Source organism: Microcebus murinus, chromosome 6, assembly GCF_040939455.1.
Source record: "Microcebus murinus isolate Inina chromosome 6, M.murinus_Inina_mat1.0, whole genome shotgun sequence".
Taxonomy (NCBI): domain Eukaryota; kingdom Metazoa; phylum Chordata; class Mammalia; order Primates; family Cheirogaleidae; genus Microcebus; species Microcebus murinus.
In genome coordinates, this window is record NC_134109.1 from 100,680,352 (window position 1) to 100,700,117 (window position 19,766).

A 19,766-nucleotide genomic window follows, 5' to 3' on the forward strand; every position below is an offset into this window, starting at 1 on the left:
GGATGTCGCAGCCTACTGTGGCCTTCTTAGTGCCACGGGGGCTGTGGAGACAAACTGGATGAATCACTTCCAAAGCAGAAGCGGGTCCGCATCAACCCCAACACTTCCCCAGCCCGTTTCCTGTGCTGGGTTCAGAGGGGTCATTGCACACTCCTACCCAGATTCACAACGACACTCTGCCTGCTGCAGTGCTTGTAGGGGCGGGGTGGGAGTGTGTGGCGGGGCCCTCTGGTATACGGATTTCCTCATCTGCCTGGAACCCCACCGCTAAAGCTGTTCCTTCGTATCATTTCCCCAGAGGGACACTGGTCATTGAAACACACCAACAACTGGCCAGCTATGAGTCCCACATTATAGCTATGCAAGTGCCTTAGAGTTTATAAAGTGATTTCACATCTAAAAACTTTTTTTTTTTCTTGGAGGCAGAGTCTCGCTCTGTTGCCCAGGCTAGAGTGCCGTGGTGTCAGCCTAGCTCACAGCAACCTCAAACTCCTGGGATCAAGTGATCCTCCTGCCTCAACCTCCCAAATAGCTGGGACAACAGGCATGCACCACCACACTCAGCTAATATTTCTATTGTTTGTAGAGATGGGGGTCACGCTCTTGCTCAAGCTGGTCTGGAACTCCTGACCTCAAGCAATCTTCCTGCTTTGGCCTCCCAAAGTGCTGGGATTTCAGGAGTGAGCCACCGTGCGTGCCCAGCCCAGGCAGGTTAGATAGGAAGGTGGAAGGGATGAAGAGAAGGGTTCTAGAGCAGCGGGAGTGGAGGGCAGAGCTTGGCTAGAGGGGAGCATGAGTCCCCAGGGCATCCAGGGCCTGGGCGAGGGGAAAGGGCGAGCTGGCAGAGGGGGTGAGAGAGTGAGCTCTGGGAGTCAGGGCCTGAGTCCTGGTGAGGCCCTGTCCTGAAACCCGAGACGCCGGAGTGGACTTCTGCTCTAGGCTCTGTCTGCCCTCTGGGCCCTGAGGACCTCCCGGCTCGGCCGCCTCTGCTGCCTGCATCTGGGCCAGGAGCTCAGGGGTTCAGGGTGTCTTGTGAGCCTGTCAGCACTACTGACCTTGTCATGCGGCTCGTGACTGCTCCTCATGCGACCTTGGATGAGTCAAGAGGGGAAGCAGGCGCCAAGGGCTTCCGGGGAATTCCCCGGATGCAGGCCAAGCAGGGCCCCGGGGGAGGGAGGCCTGGGAGGCTGGGGCTCCGCAGGGCTGGGCTGGGAACCCGTCCCCCTTGTGGGGTCGAGGGCCAGTCAAAATATCCTCAAACCTAATGCGATTTCTCCCCTGCCAAGAGGCAGCCATGCAGCGTCAGGGCACAAAGGCCGTGGAGTGGGGAAGCCTGGCCCAGTGCTAAGCGGGCTGTGGGCGCCCCTGGAAGAATGAGCAGCAGGAGCCCCAGGCCCTGGGCACCTACTACCTGCCAGGCGCTTCATTCATTTGTAAATTAAATCAGATTTGGAAAACTACATTTAATATAATTACATACACATGCTATACAATGAAAGCTAGAACTAGACCAGGATTCTTAATCTGGGGTCCATGGGACCCTTAAGTCAAAGGATAGAATTCAAAAAGTCCGTCCAAATGTTTGAAAGAGAAAAAAATACATCACTATAGTCACTAACTTCTCCCTGAACTATGTAATTTTCTTCAACGATGACTGTAGGCAACACGCCACAGCAGTATGAGCAGGATCTATGGTGGTGTCACCAGCAGAATTACAGATGCTTTCAAATCATGTTACAGTTTTTACAGATATTTCAAAATATGGCTTATGCTCTTCAGTATTTCAAAATTACAATAGCTATTAGACCTATTGCTAGATCTTGATATTTCATGCATTAATTAGAAAGCACCATCTAATCCTACGTCAGAAATTTGGTGTTTGAAAATTATTTGATGCCGGGCCCAGTGGCACATAGCTGCAGTCCCAGCTTTTTGGGAGGCTGGGCAGGAAGAGTGCTTGAGCACAGGAGTTTGAGTCCAGAGTGGGTTAACGAGGTGAGGAAAAAAAACATTGTCTGATGGCTACATTTTAATATAACTGGTTTTCTTTGTAAGCCTATGCTCTTTTACTCTGTGCATTCCAGAACATTATGCTGAGAAGGGGTCCACAGCTTCACCAGATGACAAGGGGGACCATGGCATATATACAAGATGTTAAGAACTCCTGATCTAGGCCTTCCCTGCAGTATTGCACTGATCTGTTTCACTTAGTCAATGCCTCTGAGACATTGCTGGACGGTGAGCAATCCATAGTTCCACAGTGGAACACTGCCAAGTCTATTAGCAGAAAAATCTTCCCCCCAAACAGGCATTTACATGGTTGAACTTAACTTAAAAACAACCTTGAGTCCTCCGCATGTTTTTCTTCATACTCATGCATAATCACCACAATTTGACAATGTCGTACGTAAGAGGTCCTTTGGCCAGAAACGAGGCTGGCAGGAGAGGGCTGAGGACACAGGACAGCTGTGCGTTCACAAGGGTGGCCCTTACATTCCTGCGTGCAGCTCTGGAAGCTCAACAAGGATGTCAGGATACCTGGCGAGTGTCCGCGTGGTTGGCCTCTGTCCTCTCCTCGCAGCCACCTCTCCCTCTCCAGGCCCCTGGGTCCTCCACTTAGCTCCCCTCCCTCCTATCAAGATGTGCTCTGGGAGAAGGTCGTGAGAGAGGGGCTGGTGGTGTGGGTGGAGTGGCCGGCCCAACAGTGGAGCTGGTGGAAGCACTGCCCGGGCACTGCCCTCTGGCGTGGCTGACACCCACACCACGCTCCCCTGAGCCTCAGTGTCCTCCGGGGCAAGATGGGCATGATGCTATCTGCCCTTGTCGGCATGGACTAAGCGACATGGGAAATGAGAAGACATTTATGGTGCAAGGTCACAGTGATCAAAAACTCACACTAAGGCACAGGCGACAGACATAGATAGCTTCAAGGATGCCTTTTCCCAGTGGGCTTTGTGTCTAAGCGGGGGAGCCTGGGCTGAAGGACTGACCTTTCCCAATGGTGAGCTCTCCCTTCTCGTGGATGGGAGGAACAGCAGGTTCAGAATCGGGCAGCGCTGGGATTGGTCCTGGCTCCTCTGTGCCCTACAGCTGGCCTTCAGCCAGAAGGTTCACTTCTTTGAGACTCGGTTTATCATCTGCTAAGTGGAGATAGTAATAGGCCCTCCCTCCAGTGTTGTTGTGAAGATTAAATAAAATCCCGTGCGGAGAGCACTCTGCCCAGAGCTTTGGGGAGAAACACCTGAAAAATGTTTACTGATGAATATGATCATGTTTGCTCAGGATCCAGACCCTACTGAGTGAGTTAGCCAGGCGAGGTGGTGCTTGCCTGTAGTCCCAGCTGCTCAGGAGGCTGAGGTGGGAAGATCACTTGAGCCCAGGAGTTCGGAGCTGCAGTGAGCTATGATCGTGCCACTGCACTTCAGCCTGAGTGACAGAATGAGACCCTATTTCTGGGAAAATACACACACACACACAAACACACACGCACACACATAAAACACAAAAACCAAAAAAACCCAAATCCTACTGAGGCCATGAGTAATTAGGCAGGCTGGGCAGACCCAAGGCCAGCGAGGAGAGGGAGCCGAAGGCAGATAGAGCCCCCCCCAAGCCCTGCCCCTGCACAGGGCTTCCCACTGACACGGAAGACACTGCCCTGCAGGCCTTGGAGTGGGTGCACTTGACCTCCCTGATTCTCTGGCTCTCTGTGGCTGACCCCAGACCGTAGGGTCAGCCAGCCAGGGCCAGGCCCCAGCTGGGCGCTGTGTCCTCCCTGAGTCCCCTGGGCCCAGGAGGCCGGCGGTGGCCAGGCCTGACATGCAGCTGGCTCCCCTGGCCAGGACCAGAGGCCCGTGCGGGAGGGCCCAGGAGGGCTCAGACAATGAGTGAGGCTGAAACTGAGCCTGACAGAGGAGAATAGGAACTGGGACCCAAAATGAGGAGCTAAAACTGAGAGGGGCAGCCATAAAAAGGAATGAAATAATGTCTTTTCCAGCAACTTGGATGGAAATGGCGACCATTATCCAAAGCGAAGTATCTCCAGAACGGAAAAACAAACACTACATGTTCTCCCCGATAATTGGGAGCTAAAGGACGGGCACACATGGCCACAAAGAGATGTAAAGGCCATTGGGATCCAAGAAAGGAGGAAGGGTGAAGGGGTGAGGTACAATGAACACTATTCTAAAACCCGGGATGTAGGCATTATACAAGGTATCCATGTAACAGAAACACTTGCATCCCTTAATATTTTTAAATGAAAAAAGCAAAACTGAAAGAGGAAGCCACCACGAAGGGCAGGGCAGGCCAAGTGGGGAGCTCCCGCACCTCCTCAGGGCTGACTCCCAGTGCCCAGGGATCACACTTCTGACCCCACAGGCCTGCTCTTCCTCTTGGCTGCCTCCCTCCCCAGAAGTGGCAGCTCAACCTCACTCTCCCCCATCTCCCACCTCCCCGGGGCTGGAGTTACCAAGGACACACACACACACACACACACACGCACACACACACACACACACACACACCCCACGAGGGCCCAGAGCCACAAGCCCGAAGGACTGGGGGCCAGACAGAGGCTTGTATTTACTACCTCTGACCAGGGGGGTTTCAAGCACTGTTGTTTTGTTGTTGTTGTTGTTTTGAGACAGAGTCTCGCTTTGTTGCCCAGGCTAGAGTGAGTGCCGTTGCGTCAGCCTAGCTCACAGCAACCTCAAACTCTTGGGCTCAAGCAATCTAATCCTGTCTCAGCCTCCTTGCTCAGCTAATTTTTTCTATATATATATTAGTTGGCCAATTAGTTTCTTTCTATTTATAGTACAGATGGGGTCTCTCTCTTGCTCAGGCTGGTTTCGAACTCCTGACCTTGAGCAATCCGCCCGCCTCGGCCTCCCAGAGTGCTAGGATTACAGGCGTGAGTCACCGCACCCAGCCTGTTGTTGTTTTGAGACAGAGTCTCACTTTGTTGCCCAGGGTAGAGTGAGTGCCATGGCATCAGCCTGGCTCACAGCAACCTCAAACTCCTGGGGTCAAGCAATCCTACTGCCTCAGCCTCCCGAGTAGCTGGGACTACGGGCATGCGCCACCATGCCTGGCTAGTTTTTTCTATATATATTAGATGGCCAATTAATTTCTTTCTATTTATAGTAGAGACGGGGTCTCGCTCAGGCTGGTTTTGAACTCCTGACCTCGAGCAATCCTCCCGCCTCGGCCTCCCAGAGTGCTAGGATTACAGGCGTGAGCCACTGCGCCTGCCCGAAAACACTGTTTCTAAAGCTTCAGCCATTCAGGCATCACTTTCCAGATGTTTGCTACTTGAACTGCTATCCATTTAATATTTTCCTTTAAGTCAACTCCTTTTAACACTTAGCCTAGTCCCAAGGTATGATATCTGTGAAATCATGAGTTTGATGAGCTGATTTATTTCTTCCTGATTTACATTTGGATCAGTATATTGTTAAAATAATGATAATAATAAAACCAATTTACCTACATATGATCTAAACTCACCTTGTGGACTATGTTTTTAAATTCATCTTGTGGCCCATGTTCTGGGAAACTAGTGAAGAGGACAAAGATTCTGGGGTCATGCTATGTAGATCCAACTATTTGCTAGCTGTGTGACCTCAGGAAAGTCATTTACCTCTCTGGGCTTCAGTTTTCTCTTCTGGGAAAAAGAGATGGGATCCTCTCTCCCACAGCTGTGGTGGGAATGGGAGTGAGTACTGAGCCCCAGGCCTGGCTTCCCTCCTCCTGGGTCCCCTAACCCCACCACAACCTGGCAGAATAACAGCCTAGAAGCCTGGTCTCTCCAGCTCTCTTCCTCATTGCAGGAGCTATTGCACTCCAGGGCATCCTACTCTGAAGGCAAGCGGGGAGGAGGTGAGCGCTCCTTTGCTACCTGTCTGGGGTCTACCAACCCCAGGGGAAAGTGCCTCTTGGTGTACAGCCTAAGTCCCCTTGCTGCAGTGTCAGCTCCTGTTCTTGTGTTCTGTCCCCAGTGGACATGAGCATTGGTTGGAGGGGCAACCCTTCTTGGAGGGGCAGCCTGGTGAGGTTTGTGGGAAGCCGAGTTCAACCCCGGCACTGCCACTGTCTTGCTGTGTGCCCTTGAGCAAGTCAGTGCCCCTCTCTGGGTGTGGGTTTGCTCATTTGTAAAATGAGGGGCCAGCTTTGCCTGTGAACCCAGCCCTCTGCCCCACTTCCTCTGCCCCACTGCAGACGGGAGTAGGTGGAAGGCACAGGGGCTCCTGCCTTTTCCTATTGAGCAACTAATTTGTATTTCTCTTCTGGCTGAGGATGTGGGGACTGGAGGGGGCAGGGCAGCCTGGGATGAGGGTGCAGAGGAAGTTGCTGATGAGGGTGGGAGACTGGCCGCCACTAAGCCCTTCCCCACTTGAAACTCCTTCTCTGTGCTATCCCCCAGACAGCCTCATGGAAGGCTCTCGGTCTTTCCAAGGATGGTCTGGGAAGGGTTCGACCAGTGTAGGGTGGGTGGTGTGCCTGGTGTCTCTCCCTAGAGAGTGTACTCTGGATACTCATCTGCTCCAAGAGGGAGAAGGGTCAGAGATCATCTGGTTTAATCTCCTCTGCTACTTTATTTTTATTTTTTATTTTTTTCTTTGCCAGATCTCGATTCTGCACCCTTCTGCTTATTTATTTATTTATTTATTTAACCAAATACCACATGTTCTTACTGCTTTTTCTTTAGAAATATTTTTCAGGAGTCTTGCTATGTTGCAACTCCTGGGCTCAAGCAATTCTTCTGCCTCAGTCTCCCTAATAGCTGGGACTACATGTCCATGCCACCATGTCTAGCTTCCCCTCCTGCTTTTGCAGAGAGGTATGGTGACTTGTTTAGGTCATGCATTGACTTGGCACCAAAGTGGAACAAGAACTTGGAGTCTCTACCTCCACTCCCAGCCCTGCTCAGGGAGACATCCTTCCTGCCCCGCCTTCCTACCTCTCCTCCCCCAGCTCTGCTGACCCTTGCAGGGAGATCTGGGGCTTCTATAAAAAATGCTCTAATTGATTCTAACAGGAAGTGTGGGTTTTTTCACTCTGAGTTGACAACCACAGCAGCTAAATACACACAGACACACACACACACACACACACACACACACACACACACACACACACTGTTATGGTTTGAATGTTTGTCCCCTCCGAAACTCACATTGAAACTTAGTCCCCAGGGGGGGAAAAGAAAAAAAGAAACTTAGTCCCCAGTGTGGCAGTATTGAAAGGTGGGGCCTTTAAGAGGTGATTGGCTCATGAAGGCTCTGCCCTCATGAATGGATTAATCCATTTGTGGATTGATGGATTAAATGGGTTAACGGATTAATGCGTTATCCTGAGAGTGGGACTGGTGGCTCTATAAGAAGAGGAAGAGAGACTTGAGCTTACACACCCGGGCCCCTTGCCATGTGCTACCCTGAACCGCCTCGGGACTCTGCAGAGAGGCCCCGCCAGCAAGAAGGCCCTCGTGAGATGTGACCCCTAAACCTTAGACTTCTCAGCCTTCATAACTGTAAGCAATAAATTCCTTTTAAAAAATGAATTACTGGCTGGGCCCGGTGGCTCAAGCCTAATCCTAGCACTCTGGGAGGCCGAGGCGGGCGGATTGCTCAAGGTCAGGAGTTCGAAACCAGCCTGAGCAAGAGCAAGACCCCGTGTCTCTACTATAAATAGAAAGAAATTAATTGGCCAACTAATATATAGAGAAAAAATTAGCCGGGCATGCCTGGCTAATTAGTGGCGCATGCCTGTAGTCCCAGCTACTCGGGAGGCTGAGGCAGAAGGATTGCTTGAGCCCAGGATTTGAGGTTGCTGTGAGCTAGGCTGATGCCACGGCACTCATTCTAGCCTGGGCAACAAAGCAAGACTCTGTCTCAAAAAAAAAAAAGAAAAGAAAATGGACTAGGATACACCCCCCCCCCAAGTTTGTACACAGCCATATGTGCACACAGAGCCACCTGCTCATCACAGCTGCACGTGCACACAGAGCACCTGCCTGCACTCCTAGGCATTCGGGCCCCCAGATGGGAACACACCTGTGCACGTCTCTTTGGTGCCAGGAGATGCCCACTGGGAGGCTCCCACCTCGTGCCCTCTGGCCTGCCTTACATTTTGATAGCAGAGGGTGGATTTAAAGGGGAGGACCTAAGACCATATGTCTCCTGGGTAGCTACACCCCAGGGGTTCAATGGGCAGCAAAGGCTCCCCCCACCCCAGCCTGGGCCCCGTGGCCGAAGCCTATCAGTCCTAGGCCTGGAGGGGCTGCTCCAGGTCCAGCAGGGCAGGTTGATAGGGAAACCATGAATTTGTCACTGGGGCCCAGTGATGGACACTCAGCGTGATGCAGAAGGAAGATGGCACTTGTACACCGTGCTGTGCCAGGCACTGTGCTGGGCTCCCTCCCATGTTACCTCATTTCATCCTCCCCACACCCTGACGAGGAGGCTCACATTCCCACTTTGCCGCTGAAGAAACGAGGCCTTGGAGGGGTCAACCGACTTGCCCACAGTAACCCATTTTGTAAATGGCAAAGCCTAGATTTGAACCCAGGTCTGTTTGATCCAGAGCTCAGGTCCTCACCCCACAGGCACCTTTCTTCACGCCAGAGTAGCCGATCCGAGCAGCAGCACCTCACACGCATGAAATGCCGCAGAGCCCCCCACAGACAAAATAAAGCAAAGAATAAATTACTGGGAGCCTAGGGCAGGGGGTGAGGGAAGCTTCAGGGACGTGTTGGAATTTGCTGCAGCTTTAGGAATGAATGAGATTTTACAAGAGAGAAAAGGGTGGAGGGGACAGGAAAGGGCATTTCTGGCAGAGGGGACAGTATGAGCAGAGGCAAAGCAAACAGGGGCGAGGAGCAGGGCAGGCAAGGTGGCGATGGAGTAGGGGTGACTGCTCAGACTCTGGGACAGGGCTGAACGATTGACATGCAGGTTGGAGGGGCTAGAAGGGCTTTGGGTGTCAGGATGTCCTGGAAGGTGCTTAAGGAGGCGTGTGGCTCCATCAGTTCTGCCATCCAGAGGCTCACTCTGACTCCAGGACGAAGGATGGCAGTGTGTGGATCCACGGAGGAGCTGTCACAGGTGTCCCGGTGTCTGGGCAGAGGCCACGGGGCCAGAAGCAGGCCTGATGGAGCGGAGGGTGGGAGAAGAGCCAGCCCGAGAGTGGACAGGGGCTCTCGAGGGATTCAGGTTTCAGGCACTGATGATTATGCAGCCACTAGGCAGGGGCTTCTGAGGCTACCAGTGCCCACCTCCTCCCCAGCCCAGGACACAAGGCTCAGGCTGGCAGGCCCCAGAGGAAGTCTCACCCCCATCCCAGAGTCCCTGCCATTTCCAGGTTCTTCCCACCTCCGCCACCTCGACCTACAGGCTCGGCAGGACTTTTTTGCTCTCTCCACTAGCTAAAAAGCAATGCTCAGCATCTCACTGCAAAGCTAGAGGGACAACACTGGCTACCATCAGTGACCAGAGACACTGGCTCTACCAGCAGTGAATGAGGGACCCTGCTGCCTCTGGAAGCCACCTGTGGCTGCCGTTGTTACTGCCTGTACCGACTGCCAGGATGGATCTGAATGGTCACTGCTTCAACACAGATCTGCGGTGGTTGTCCTGACTGGCCAAGCCTGGTCACATACCCAGCCTTGGCAGCAAGAAAGGCTGGAAGAGGGAGTAGCTGGCATATTTAGTCTTGGAAGTAGAAGCTGGGCTCCTCCTCTTGAGTGGAGAACACACAAGGAAGGGCTTTCAGATTTTGAGTGGCTAACACAAATGACAAATGTCCACTATGCTACCTTATGGGGATATTGGCGAGGATTAAACGATATAACCCATGTAAAGGTGCTAGCAAAGCACCTACTATAAAAAAAATGCTCAATGAACGTTCACTCTCATTCTGTTAAACCGTAAGCTCCATGAGGGCAGGAAGGGGGCCTGTTTTTTGGTCTCCACTCTCTTCCTAGTGCCCAGTACGGTGCCTGACACATGGTAGGAGCTCAACAAATGTTTGTTGCCTGAATGTCCTACCCCTCACATCTGTGCTCCCTCCAGCCTTTCTCTCCTCCCCTTTTTCTTGGTGCCCTGGCTGTGGCCATGGCAATTTCCAAGCAGGAGGCAGGTGCTGGTGCAGAAAGAACACACAAGGCCCCTACTTAGCTCAACCACGGGCTCACTGTGTGACCTCAGGCAAGTCACCTCCCCTCTCCTGGCCTGGGTTTCTGCACCTGCAAAATGGATACGATAACCTCGATTGCCTCGCATCTGTGGTGTGAGGGCCAAATGAGAAAATGTGAGAAGCTGGTTGCAAAGCGGTAAAAAATCTTCAGCACCGAAGCTGGGGAGGAAGCAGCTGAGGAAGCTATTGCTGAGCAGTGTTCGGACCCCACCCCAGCGAATGGGCTTTTGAAGAGGGGCCAAGGGGAACGCACACGGGGAAATGGCCTTCTTCTTCCCTCCGTGGTAGGGGCTGTGCTCACGTATCTGTGAACTGGAGCTATTTTTATGTGGTACAACTGCGATTATGACAGGGCCTCTTCCTGCAGGGGAAGGGTGGGGAGGAGACTTGAGTCATCAGCGGGCTGGTCGGGCCCCACAGGCTGACACAAGGCTGCGTGTGGAAATCAGGCCCGTCTCCCAAAAAGACTCCAGGACTCTGACTCCCTCAGGTGGAGGCCCCAGTTGGCCTGGGTCGGTCATTGGGCTCACGGCCTGTCAATCACTGGGAGCGCCCAATGAGCTGTGCCCTGGCCCTCCAGAAAGAACAGGGTTGGGTGGCTGCAACTATTGGGCACTTACTGTGTGCCCCACGCTGTGTTTAGAGGCCTTACATGTCCCGTTTTACTGGATTCTTCCAACCTCCCTGCACCCCCAAGGTCGAGAAGATTCACCTCTGTTTTCTAGATAAGGCATTGAGCTTCTTGAGACTCCTGACTGGACTGTGAATCCCGGGCCTAGGGAGCCAACAGGAAGAGTGATTATTTTCTTTACTGGAATGCCAGGGAAAGGCTTCCCAGAGAAGGTGACATCTGAGCTGGGTCCTAAACAATGAGCAGGATTTAACTCTCTTAAGGCGGGGGAGAAGGGAAGGCATATGACTTGTGGCACTGAGGGATACAGCCCAGGCAAAGGCCTGGAGGTGAGACGGAGCATGGCTTGTTTGGGGGCGTCATGTAGTTCAAGGTGGCTGGGGAGGGCTGAGGATAGGGCTGGGGTTGTGGGGGGCAGATGGGGAGGCCTTGTGTGCCAGGCCGAGGGGTTTGGGCTCTTTGGGGTCCCATGGAGCTGTGCAGGCCCTGGCATCCTCCCAGAGGTGTGGTTATGCTAAGAGGGAGCCCACAGGGTGGAGTGTTTTGCAGGGAGGAAGGACAGGGCAGGAGAGGTGGGAGGGGTGTCCTGTCAGGCCCAGAGGAAACCAGGTAGGTTTCCTGCCCTGGAGTCTGGGCTCAGGCAGTGGCCACTGTCCCCACAGGCCCATCCCTCTCTGAGGCCTCCTCCATGCCAGCACATGTGGATATAGTACTCCTTCCATCCTCACAGCCACCTGCAAGGTGAGTGACATCACCCCCATTTCATGGGGGAGCAAATTGAGGTTTAGAGAGGTTAGGGGACCTGCCCCTCTGGACCACTTCATGGAGTGCCCACTGTCTTTCTCCAGCAAAAGAATCCTCTCTGAACCCTGCTTGCTCTCAGTCAGGGAAACTGCAACCAACAACCTCCCTCCTTCAGAGTACAGGGGACCCTGAGGCCTGAACCTAACTCTAATCATCTGCCCCCCAGGCACCCTCAGCACAAACTCAGATGTTAAATCTGGATGGCCCCTTAGAGACTATTTGTCCACTCTACATATTACACATGGGGAAACTGAGGCCCAGAATGGAAAAGACCTGCTTGGGGTCCACATATGGTCTCACAGATGATTGCCAAAGTCCCTCACTGGGGCTCTAGGTCAGCTGAGAAGTTGAGCAAAGAGGGACACGTGGCTTAGAGAACAAGGCCTGAGGGTGAGGTCGCTAGTGGGACAGGGTCTAGCTTGGGGCTTCTGGGAGATCAGAGCCGAAAGGCACTCCGTCCTCTCATCCCACTTGGAAAGCTTCAGACTATCTTCTCAGGACACTTTACTGCCACCTGCCTGAAAAGTGCACTAGTCACTGTGCACATTTTGGTGGTGTCCAGGGGACTGGCATCCTCTAGAGTTGTGCAGTGTACAGTCTGCACAACTGTGAGTGCTCACCCAGCCCTGAAAATGGAGTGGCGACTTCCTTCCCACCCCCCTCTCTATCCCTTCCATTCTTCCCCTCCCTCCCTCCCGCAAAGCCAGGGACCAGGGGGGCCATCTCCCACCGGGGTGGGAGAAGGAAGGAAGGAAGGAGGCAGGGGAGGAGGAGTGGGAATGTGGAGGGCTGCAGAGGGAAAGGGCAGGACTCATTTCTGCTTTCAGAAACCGAAACCAAAAGTCCTGGCAGCAGTTCATGTGCAAGACGGGTCTGCGGCAAGATGCTGGGGGGCAAAGCCACTGCATCTGAGCACAGCAGCCTTGTCCAGACACCCCAGCCGCAGCTCTGGCGTCTCCTAGACCAGGCCTTGCCCATCAGGCTGACGGGAAACTTGCAAGGCAAGAGTGTGTTTTTTTCTGAGGATTCAAAAGGCCCCAACAGACCTCACAGTGCCCAGCACTGGTGTTAGGACCCTTGCTGGAAAAGGGAGGTGGCACTAACTCAAGCCACCAAATCATCTAACAGCCCAAGAGTGGGTGACCCTTTGTCTTGGCTAGCGTCTGTGACTGTATGGGCGTGCACACACCCATGACACTCGGGGCAGGGGGCATCTGTGTGCCCAGCATAAGAGGGACTCTGTTTCCCCAGGTCAGATGATGGAGTAACAGATTTTTGTGACCCATCTGGCTTTGAAAGATCATTTAAGTGCCACAATATTGGATTCTTTGGGGCACTTGATAGTCTATTACAACAATCGGACAGAATATTTGAAACTTGGACTTGTCTTTAAAAATTCAGATTCTGTTGTGACTTTTTTTTTTTTTTGACTCAATGAGCCAATCATGTACGGGGAACCCAGATGCCACCTCTCCCTGGGGCTTCCTGGATCCTCTATGTAGGGACAGGTGCTGCTCCTGCCTGGCAGCCCCTTGAGGGTGGAGACTGTGTTTAATTCATCTTTGCACCTCCTGTGGTGACAGGAGCCTCCTCTCCTCTCAGGGGTTCTCAGAGAGTGTAAGTTCCCAGCTTCTCAACTCACCCCTTCTGGTGGGCTCCCACACCTGTGCTGGCCTCCCCGAGGCAGGGGAGGGTGGGGAAGAGGCAAGGAGAGGAGAGCTGCTGGGTTGGGGCGCTAGCATCTCCCAGCCCTAAGGCCTCAGACAGGTTACATTTCTCTCTGAGTCTCGGTTTCTTCATCTGCAGATGGGATGATTTAAATAGCTGCCTTCAGACCGGGCACGGTGGCTCACGCCTGTAATCCTAGCACTCTGGGAGGCTGAGGCGGGCGGATTGCTCGAGGTAAGGAGTTCGAAACCAGCCTGAGCAAGAGACCGTCTCTACCAAAAATGGAAAGAAATTAATTGACCAACTAAAACTATATATACAAAAAATTAGCTGGGCATGGTGGCGCATGCCTGTAGTCCCAGCTACTGGGGAGGCTGAGGCAGAAGGATTGCTTGAGCCCAGGAGTCTGAGGTTGCTGTGAGCTAGGCTGACGCCACGGCACTCACTCTAGCCTGGGCGACAAAGCGAGACTTTGTCTCAAAAAATGAAAAAATAAATAGCTGCCTTCATGAGCACGTACTCAGGCGCTGGGTGAAGCGTATGGTATACATTAACTTATTCAGCAAGTACACATAGGGCCTCTAAGGCGCTAGGGACACCACAAGGTCAGATGAGGATGTGGAGGCTTGGAGAAGCCAGGTGGACTGGACAATGTCACATGCAGACGAGTGGCTGAGCTTGTACCCCAGAGCCCACTCTTCCAACCAGCCCTCTGTACTGGACGGAGCCAGCAGGCCTGGCAGGATGGGCCAGCAGAGAGCTCAGCACCGAGCCGGCTCGGGGAAAGTGCTGCTGGCGGTGCAGGCCCAGCTGGTCTGGAAGGAGCTCACGGCCCGAATGCAGAGGCAGGGGCAGTGAGAGTCCAGCCAAGGGGCCCCACACAGGATCCGGTGGGAGGAGGCCCTCCACACAGGGATTCGACAGGAGGGGCAGGGGCTGCTGAAGGACCTGAGGAAGAGGGTTGGGCCACCCCTGAGCAGACTCTTCACTGGTGGCCTCAGCTGCCCCCATAGAGGGCTGGAGCCTGACAGCCAGGCAGGCAGTGGAAGAGGAAGCCGGTCACACTGAGGTCAGGCTGACCCACAGGACCCAGGCTGAAGGGCATGGGTCTGGGAGTGCCCCAGAAAACAGGTCACCATACAGGAACAGTCAGTTCCTGGGGCTGCCTCTGGCCATCAGGCATGACCTCCCTTCCCAGCACCCCAGCGGCCGAATCCACTCCCACACCCCAACCCGTGACCAGATGGCACCAAGGACAAGGGGCTTTGACTTGCTCAAGGACCTCTCCTGGCAGAGGCTGGCAGACCTCTAGGCCTGCCGGAGAAGACGGACCCGCAGTGCACAGCCCCAGCGGCTGGACATGTGCATACACAGCACCAGAGGGTCAGGATTTGATGGCCAGGCTGAGTGGATGCAGGGAAGCCTTGAAGCCACCCTTGCCTCCTCCCCCACACCCTGCATCACAACCCAGCCTCTTTGCATTCCTGCCCCACTGCCCTCCGAGCCTCCCCCTCACCAGCCTCCCTGCTTCCACCCTTGCCCCATAGTCTGTTCTCAACACAGCAGCCAGAGATGGTGTTAAAGGTCACCCCTCCCTCGGTTCAAAGCCCTCCAGAGGCACCTTCCCCACCACTTCACTCAGAGCAAAAGCCAAGCCCCCATCTCCCAACAGGCACCTCTTTGATGCTATTTCCCACTCCTTTTCCCCTCCCTCACTCTGCACCAGCCGCTCCTGCTTTCTTGCTTTTCTGCAAACAGGTCAGGTACACGCCCCCTCCAGGCCTTTGCACTGACGGTTCCCTCTGCACAGAACACTCTTCCCTTAGGTGTCTCATGGCAAACCACTTTGCTGCCTTCTAGCCTGTTCAACTGTCACTATATCTCTCAGCATTCCAGCAGAACACAGCACTCAAATTAGCATTATTCAAGGACTATTTACAAAGGTGTGAATGGGACTTAAGGAAACCCAGGGAAAGTGCAGTGCCCCTGCCTAGTAGCAGGTTGCTACTCCCAGGTTGGGCAGGAGGGGCAGGGAAAGAGGGAGGAGCAGGGAAAGCCATGGCTGGTGGGACTAGAAAGGAGAGAATTGTGGGAGAAAGCCACCTGACAGGGGCTGTGACCTGCAGGGAGGGAGCCAAGGGGACAAACACCTCCCTTGCCTGTCTCAGCTCTCCTGCAAGGCTCCCCACTGGCAGAGCCCAGGGAGAGCCAGGACACAGTCCTTTAGGCCAGCCTTCCCTGGGGATCTGGAGGGCAAAGGGAAGGGCCCCAGCACAGGTGCTTTCTTAGGGAATTTGACACCCCCACACCCAACTCCCAAGTCCTCTTACCTTGCCCCAATTTTTCCCCATAGCACTTATCTCCTAACATTTGCATATCTATTGTGGTTATTTTTATTGTCTATAAGCTCCAGGAGGGCAGGAATTTTGGACTTTTATTCTCTATTGCACCCCAAGTTCTTAGAACACTGACTGGCAGCCACATAGTAGACACCCAGTAAATAATTGCTGAATAAATGAATGCCCAGTCAGTCTCCCTGGGTACTTTAAGGAACCCTGCCTGAGGAAGGAGTGGGTAGATGCTGCCGACTGGGCTCCAGGCTTGGAGAGAAGCCAGCAAGCAGAGCCCCAGCTGGGAAGGAAGCTGAGCCTGCAGGGCTGTGCCCACGGCAGCCTCCCGTCCCGTGGTTCCCGCAGCAGGTCTCTGCCTCTCCCCAAGGCTGTGCCTTTCAGACCAGTAGGATTTTCCTTGGCAAATGTGTCACTGTGCTTGGTCATTGGTCTTTCCAACAAGGCACTGCTCTGTGAAATCTCCTACCTCATGAATCAGCTCTTGGTGGGCACGTCTGGCTCTCCTGGGAGTCCCAGGAATGCTTTCTTCAAGGAGTCCTGGACTCACCTTGCCGCAGAGGACCCAGGAGTTCCAAGCTCTGAGGCTGTTCTAGGCCTTCCTGGCCAGGCCTGGGATTCCCAGGGACAGGGCGTTGCAGGGCCTGTCTAACCCCAGGGCTGCCTTTGGAGCAGTCTTGGGCTCCTCCCCCCCAGGTGTCTATGATGCTGGGGCCTCCCTGAGATGTCACCACCACCCCCTCACTAAGCCTGGACACACTATGGGAGAGAAGACTCAAACAATGCAAGCCCCAGCCTTGTCCTCCAGTTGCAAGGCTGTGCATTTTCTCTAATGGATCTATAAACGGAAAGCAACTTCAATCAAAACACCAATAGGATATGAGGAGGGAGGCTTGGAAAATGATATTAATCTTCATCTGGAAAAATAAACATTTGAGACCAGCAGGAAAATTCTGAAAAAGGAAAGGAACACACCATACAAAATCCAGAAGTCTTTTTTTTTTTGAGACAGAGTGTCACTTTGTTGCCCGTGCTAGAGTGAGTGCCGTGGTGTCAGCCTAGCTCACAGCGACCTCAAAGTCCTGAGCTCAAGCAATCCTTCTGCCTCAGCCTCCCGAGTAGCTGGGACTACGGGCATGTGCCACCATGCCCGGCTAATTTTTTCTCTATATATTAGTTGGCCAATTAATTTCTCTCTATTTATAGTAGAGACAGGGTCTTGCTCGTGCTCAGGCTGGTTTTGAACTCCTGACCTCGAGCGATCCACCCACCTCAGCCTCCCAGAGTGCTAGGATTACAGGCATGAGCCACCATGCCCGGCCTAAAATCCAGAAGTCTTAAAGCAAAAGACTGATAATTTGAACATGTAAAAATTAAAAGCCTGAATTGAGAAAATTATCAAAAAGCCAAGTCAAAAGGCTACATGCAGCCGGGTGCAGTGGCTCACACCTGTAATCCTAGCACTCTGGGAGGCCGAGGCGGGCGGATTGCTCGAGGTCAGGAGTTCAAAACCAGCCCGAGCAAGAGTGAGACCCGTCTCTACTATAAATAGAAGGTAATTAATTGGCCAACTAATATATAGAGAAAAAATTAGCCGGGCATGGTGGCGCATGCCTGTAGTCCCAGCTACTCGGGAGGCTGAAGCAGAAGGATTGCTTGAGCCCAGGAGTTTGAGGTTGCTGTGAGCTAGGCTGATGCCACGGCACTCATTCTAGCCTGGCCACAAAGCGAGACTCTGTCTCAAAAAAAAAAAAAAAAAAAAAAAGGCTACATACACTGTGGAAAACTATTTGCGACATATTTTATAATATCAGATAAAGGGCTAATCTCCTTAATATATACATTTTACAAATCAATGTGAAAGAAAGGGGCAACCAAAAGTTAAAATGGGCAAAGTATATAAACAGACAATTCACAAGGAAAAAAAATTTTTTTTTTTTTTTTACAGAGTCTTGCTATATCACCCAGGCTGGTCTCCAACTCCTGGGCTCAAGTGATCCTCCTGCCTCAGCCTCCTGAGTAGCTGGGATTACAGGTGCAGACCATCAATCTGGCTTAAAAATTTTTTTAAATGAACAGTAAATACATGAAAAGATGCTCACCTTCACTCATAATTAGAGAAATGCATAACAAAATGATAATGAAATACAGTACCATTGTCAACTGCCGGATTAGTGCAAATTAAAATGTTTTACAATGTGTATAGTGTTGGTGAGAGTGTGAAGAAAGGCAATCTTGTACACTGTTGGTGGGAAAATAAATTGACCAACATTTTGGAGGGCAATTTGGAAATAGCTATTGTGGTGGATTAGATTAAAGGTGACCATAAATTCTTTGACATGCCTTCCATGGAGATGTGGGGTCTATGCTCCCTTTCCTTGAATTTGGGTTGGACCATGAGTTCCCTGGTCAATAAAATACAGCAAAAATGATACTGTCCCAGTTCCAAGTGTGTCCCTTATATTGGCCAGCAGGTTTCATTTCCTGCCTCTTGGAAGCCAACTACCTGGTTACCTAAACTGTATTATCTGACATTCATTTGCTGTGAAAAGGCCTAAACGTGGGAAAGCCCTGGAGGATATGACACCACATATTGAGAGAGTGGTTAAGGAGCACTGAGGCCCAGCCATGCGAATGATGGATCCATCTTGGAAGAGAATTAGAGCTAAACCATCCAGCTGAGCCCTTTCCAAATTCCCGACCCACAAAATCATGAACAAAATAAAATGGTTGTTTTTTTTTTTTTGTTTTGTTTTTTTTTTGTTTTTTTTTTGAGACAGAGTCTCACTTTTTGTTGCCCAGGCTAGAGTGAGTGCCGTGGCGTCAGCCTAGCTCACAGCAACCTCAAACTCCTGGGCTCAAGCGATCTTCCTGCCTCAGCCTCCCGAGTAGCTGGGACTACAGGCATGCACCACCATGCCCGGCTAATTTTTTGTATATATACTTTTAGTTGGTCAATTAATTTCTTTCTATTTTTTTAGTAGAGACGGGGTCTCGCTCAGGCTGGTTTCGAACTCCCGACCTTGAGCAATCCGCCCGCCTCGGCCTCCCAGAGTGCTAGGATTACAGGCGTGAGCCACCGCGCCCGGCCAAAATGGTTGTTTTAAGCACTAAATTTTGGGGTAGTTTGGTATATAGCAAGAGGTATCTAGATTTACATTTACACTTTGCCCCAACAATTGCACTTTGTGAATCTAACCTACAGAAATATTTGCACAAGTGCATAAAAACCCCCAAGCAAAGCAGCTTAATCACATCACTGTTTCTAACAGCACATGATTCAAAGTAATATTTATGTCTATCATTAGGGCAATGGCTAAAAGAATTCTAGTGTATCTATTAATGACACATAGTATGCCAGCTGAAATTGTGAGACAAGGAAAAGTCCCTTTTGAGATCCCATGAGCTTAGGGTGACAACACAGTGGTTAAGCGCATAGACCCTTGTTCTGCCATTTATAATTTCTGTGTCTTAGGGGAAATTGTTTAACATCTTTATACCACAATTTCCTCATCTGTAAAATGTTGATGCTAATCATAGTACCTACTCAGAGGGCTGTGATGAGAAATAAACAAGTTAAAATATCATGATATATATCTATCCTATATGTATTTCGAAGATGCAGAGAGCTTGGAATTTTAAATTGGGTTGGACCAGACTTTTAATATTCTAAAGAGATTGCAAAGCATAGTATCTGCCAGATTGTCATCCTGGGACAGGGAAGGGAAATTTGATAGATTAAGGTTGAAAGGCAATGGCTGGAGAATATTTTTAAAGAAGTGGACTCATACTGTACTTCCTGTTCTAACTCTTGCTATCTCTTAGAGATTCATCCTACCTCAGCATATAAAGAGACTCACTCATTTCTTTTTAACAACTGCTCAGCATTGCATTGTATGGCTGCACCACAATTTATTTTGCCAACCCCTGTTGATGGACCTTTGGTTTGTTTCCAGTTGTTTGCTACATTTACAAAAAATACTTCAGCAAACATCTTTGCACATTTATCTTTGCCCAGTTACTGCTATTATTTCTGTGGTACAGATTCTTAGAAATGGAGTTGTTGGCCTAAAGGGTATTGCCATTTTTAAAAAATTCTGATAGCTACTGTCAAATTGTTT

General features: G+C 51.6%; 1 long non-coding RNA gene across 1 annotated transcript; it reads left to right on the top strand.

The window, feature by feature from the left end:
• The first annotated feature begins 11,428 nt into the window (after positions 1-11,428).
• On the top strand, positions 11,429-17,845 carry LOC105868131 (uncharacterized). The gene is made up of 4 exons (XR_001152570.2): positions 11,429-11,566; positions 12,457-12,630; positions 13,436-13,531; positions 17,594-17,845. It is a non-coding gene; the product is annotated as an uncharacterized LOC105868131 (long non-coding RNA).
• Positions 17,846-19,766: the final 1,921 nt, after the last annotated feature.